The 5,262-nt window shown below is 30.7% G+C and overlaps 1 long non-coding RNA gene across 1 annotated transcript; it reads right to left on the bottom strand.

Annotated features, from left to right (window-relative positions):
• Window positions 1–125: 125 nt before the first annotated feature.
• Window positions 126–5,019, bottom strand: LOC148270748 (uncharacterized). The gene is made up of 3 exons (XR_015825293.1): window positions 4,733–5,019; window positions 4,242–4,332; window positions 126–3,412 (listed from the first exon to the last, which is right to left on the bottom strand). It is a non-coding gene; the product is annotated as an uncharacterized LOC148270748 (long non-coding RNA).
• Window positions 5,020–5,262: the final 243 nt, after the last annotated feature.

The following is a 5,262-nucleotide window of genomic DNA, read 5'->3' as shown; positions in this document are numbered from 1 at the left end:
GGGTTCGATTCCCGGTGAGAACACAAAAAATTAAAATGTGATTTTTCTCAAGCCTGGGTGCTCTGTGATGTAATTAACCACTGTAATTAGGCCTCCTGGCCTGTTGTGGTGCAAAAAAAAAAAAAAAAATGAATCGAAGGTGGAAGGCACCTGCTCAGGACCTTGTCCGAAAGGCGAGCGAGATGGATCGGTCATGTAATACGTCAAGAAGGCCTGCATGTGCAATGGAGGGGATGACCGAGGGAACAAATTCTAGGGGATGCCCATGCCGAGAGTACCTGGAGGACCTATTAGAGGACGTGCGCTGCTCATCATATGTTGACTTTAAATGAGCCGCACAAGACAGGGAGGAATGGAGGAGAAGAATGAAAGGAATTGCTGCCAGCCAATCCCAGGATTGAGACCAGAGAAGAAAAAGATCATACTCAAATAATTTTAAAAAATACATTACATAATAATTTATAAAATAAAAGGTGTATGTTTTTGATTAAATAAAAATAATATATGCAATAACTACATTTTTATTTGTAACTGATCTTGGTGCGTTCTATTCCTTCACAGGGCCAATTTCTAGTGTTTTGGTGAACAAATCATGATATCCTGTAAACAGAAATAAGAGAAAGAAATATTTTTTTCTTTTATTTAGGAAACATTAAGTACTATTACATAGTTTTATAGTATGCAAAATTTTATGTAAATTATGTTTTTAATACCTCTTATGAATGAACACATTATTGTTATTCCATTTTGTATTATAATTTTATATGTATTCTTCTCCTTTTTGTAAATCATGAGAAATGGAGTTTATACTCACATAATATATTCTCTATTGCATAATATTTATGTAAATTTAAGATCATAATGAAAAATTCTCAAACGATAACGATACTAAAACGATTTCTTGTTTAGCATTAGGTCTTATACCCATATATATGTAACTCATATAATATTTGTACTTTTATACAAATATAAACCAAACTTTTCTTTTTTAAATATCTCTTTGTAAAACAAATGAACCAGAATTCACTTTACTTCATGTTTTCTTTAATATTCATTTATGAACTTGTAAATATTATAGTAACAATTTATACTGGAACATCAGAACTTAATATTGCTTACTATATATAAACTCTACAGATTTCTTCTGAAAAATTACAATTATTATACACTTACTTCTTACAGACACCATAATATATACTTATAACTTTCATATGTAATAATATACATAACTACAAACTGTAAGTTCGAAACCAAAATGTCTTCAGCGTTTAACTAATAATTTATGTACCTCACAACACAGTATTGTATAACTTTTAATTCTTTAGGAATATCATCTGCTCCATATCATACAAGTATATGTCCAACCTCTTTGAATCATAATTAAATTCATTTTATTAGTCTGTCAAAATATAATATAGTATTTTACATAGTAACAACAAACATAAAGAATACATTTGTCATTACAAAGCAGACATTGTTATTAATTCATTATTACTCTATTATAGCTATGTAAGTACTCACCTAGAATTTGCATTCATAACTTACAAACCACGATACATTACTTATATTGACAGGCTGGAGAAAGTACAACATATTTTTTAAAACATTTGAATTTCTGATGCTTTCTTACATTTCGTGAGATTACTTAGCATTAGGTCTTATACGCATACATTATATGTAACTCATATAATATTTGTACTTTTATACAAATATGAACCAAACTTTTCTTCTTTAAATATCTCTTTGTAAAACAAAAGAACCAGAATTCACTTTACTTTACGTTTTCTTTAATATACATATATAAACTTGTAATAATTGTAGTAACAATTTATACTGTAACATCAGAACTTAATATTGCTTACTATATATAAACTATACAGATTTCTTCTGAAAAATTTCAATTATTATACACTTACTTCTTACAGACACCATAATAGATACTTATAACTTTCATATGTAATAATATACATAACTACAAACTGTAAGTTCGAAACCAAAATGTCTTCAGCGTTTAACTAATAATTTATGTACCCCACAACACAGTATTGTATAACTTTTAACTCTTTAGGAATATCATCTGCTCCCTATCATACAAGTATATGTCCAACCTCTTTGAATCATAATTAAATTCATTTTATTAGTCTGTCAAAATATAATATAGTATTTTACATAGTAACAACAAACATAAAGAATACATTTGTCATTACAAAGCAGACATTGTAATCAATTCATTATTACTCTATTATAGCTATGTAAGTACTCACCTAGAATTTGCATCCATAATTTGGAATCCACAATACATTACTTATATTGACAGGCTGGAGAAAGTACAAAATATTTTTTTAATATATTTGAATTTCTGATGCTCTTTTACATTTCACTTGAAAGACTTTTATTCTTTCTTTTTTCACTGCTGGTTTTATATTTTTAAACTTATTTGAATTACTTTTAGAATAGCATTTAAAAATAATATATTGCTTTTTTTACCATAATATGTTATTATTTTTTTAAGATGTTTTTTTAAATTAACTTAAATTTATTGTCTTTTTTTCTTTAAATATCTCTTTGTAAAAAGAGATATTTAAAGAAGAAAAGTTTGGTTCATATTTGTATAAAGAACTAATATTTTATGAGTTATATGTATATATATGAGTATAAGACCTAATGCTAAACACGAAATCATTTTAGTATAGCATACTTGAGGATTTTTCATTATAATCCTAAATTTACATAAATATTATGTAATGGAAAATATATTATGTGAGTATAAACTACATTTCTCATGATCTAAAAAACGGAGAAGAATACATATAAAATTATAATACAAAATGGAATTACAATAATGTGTACATTCATAAGAGGTATTTAAAACATAATTTGCATCCAGGTAAAAATAGTTTGCTCATATTTATTAGTACATTTTTGTTTATGATCAGTATTATTCTGGGAAGTGTTCATTTCAGGGGAGTGTCTGCCTTCCTGGAGGTGGATCTGGTGAGTCCGAAGTAAGTACTGCTGTGGGTGAAGGTAGATTTCAGAAAGTCTTGTCTCCCGTCTGTTCTACATTGTATGGCGTTCTGGAATGGTCTTCTGTGGCAGTCAGTAAATATAAATACGTGGCTCGTGTTGAGAAGTTCTTTGTGGATAAAGGTTTTCTTTGGACTGTGGTGGATGCCTGGTGTTTGTCTGATGTCTGCGAGTCTGAGTCGTAGGTCGTTGACGAATGTCCCCTTGTCCTTGCATGTTGAGGCAGTGAAGAAATCGCTCGGGAGCCTAGTAATTTCTGCTGGCAAACATTTGAGTTCGACTCGCACAGCAAATCTAGTAGTACTATCGGGAGAGTATCTACCCTCTCACTACTCGTATCTTGATCTGCACTTGGGTGAAAATAATTTTGTAGTATGTACTTATTCTGAAAATAAAATTCACAATGAATATACAGGAAAGTTATTGCAACCTACCTTATGTATCTAAATAAGAACTTATTACTGGTGTTTATGGAGTTACTATAAAACTAGTTTGAACTTGTCTCAAATATAAATGGGAGCTCATTTACATACCATATTATTTAATTGAATTCGGTGATAAGAATCCTGGAACAAATGTATTAATAAGTCCCAAGTATGTCTACATTTAATCGTTTTTGTGTGCCATAAGTTTACTCATTAAAAACAATGTTTTGAGTATGTCCAAATGTTTGCAGACAGGCTGGATTTCCTCCCTAGGGAGTTATCTAGATCTAAATTTGTTGCAACAGAGAGGGAAAACATTTTCGAGAAGGGAATATGGAAGTCTAGGCACTTACAGGGCTTATGCTCTGTCATAGGCTGGTTTAAGTAGGCATTTTACACATTGTAACATTCTCCATTCTGCCTATGTTTTAACATCACATTTCCTCAACTCTTCCATCTGTTTTCTTTTGTGAAGTAAAAGAGCTGAAACTTTTATCATTTCGGTGAGATTTATTCGCCTGAACCAATTCACCTACGACGCAAATTCAGTATTCCCTTCTCAAAAATGTTTTCCCTCTCAGTTGTAACAAAAATTGTTTATATTGGTGACTACTCTTTGGTGTTTGTAGCTTTCTAGAATAAATAAATGTAATAATTAATGCAGAAAAAATATTATAGTAATGTTTATACAAGAATTACATTGGTATACTTATTTGTATCCATCGACAAATTTGTTGTATTCATTTCATGTTCAAAGGGCATATTTTATTTAAAATTCATCAAACTAACTCTGTTAAGATTATGTTCCAGGCATTTTTCTTGGCTCTTTAATATTCATGGAGAACTCCTTATTTTAAATCACACCCATGTGACTTTTAATCTGAAATGTTGTGTGTTATTTCATAAAATGTCAACTTCAAAATAGGTTAGGATTTGGTAAGGTAACCTAATAAAAAGTTTGATAATGTCCTTACAAGACAAAATGCGTCACATTTTACACCTTTGTAAATAAAAAAAATAAAAGGATAATTGAATCCAATACAAGCATTTTACTTTGGATACCTTACGAAATTTTAATATAGAATTCAACCAATTATCTGCAGACACAATAAATAGGTTAGGATTCCTTGGAATCTATTACGTATAAACAATGTTATAATAAATGTTTTGAATTAGAAAAATAACATTATGATAGATGCTTAGCTTTTTTCTTGTAGTTTATAAACATTTGCTCTGTTATTTTTATATGATTCTATTGTTATTTACATTTTAGTACATACCTGATATTTCAAGCGTTGTCCCGATATTTCTTCACGAACTTTGTTTCAACTCGACTTTTTAATAGTCTTTGCCCTTCCATTACATAAATCGTCATGATTTTTACAAAATTAATCAATATTTCGACATTTTCAACATTCCGCACCACGTTTGCACTCATTTTGACAGCCAAACGGTCACCGCTTCGCGACAAAAACCGTTCGAAAACAGTTCGCACCGCTGTGACGGCCGTCCTGCAAATGGCGGCACCGTTGCTTCGACGTTACGTTCACGGTCAACGCTCTCTAGGAAACCAGCGCCATTGATTTACATGGTCAACGTTTTAATGACGTCATCCGCCGTCCCGTGACGGCCGCTCTGTGACGGTACCGCTGTCTTAGGAAACCATAGCTTAAGATTTATTGTTTTATATTTTTATTATATAAATAAAACACGAGTGATACTTTAATCCACAAATTTGGAATATCCAGTGACCGGTTTCATCGCTTTCGCGACATCTTCGAGACTGATATCTTTATTAAAAAGTTAAATA

Source organism: Micrasema longulum, unplaced genomic scaffold (genome assembly GCF_059751315.1).
Source record: "Micrasema longulum isolate JH-2025_06_02 unplaced genomic scaffold, ASM5975131v1 h1tg003473l, whole genome shotgun sequence".
Taxonomy (NCBI): domain Eukaryota; kingdom Metazoa; phylum Arthropoda; class Insecta; order Trichoptera; family Brachycentridae; genus Micrasema; species Micrasema longulum.
The sequence above is the reverse complement of the archived record's forward strand: the minus strand, read 5'-3'. Positions and strand labels throughout refer to the sequence as shown.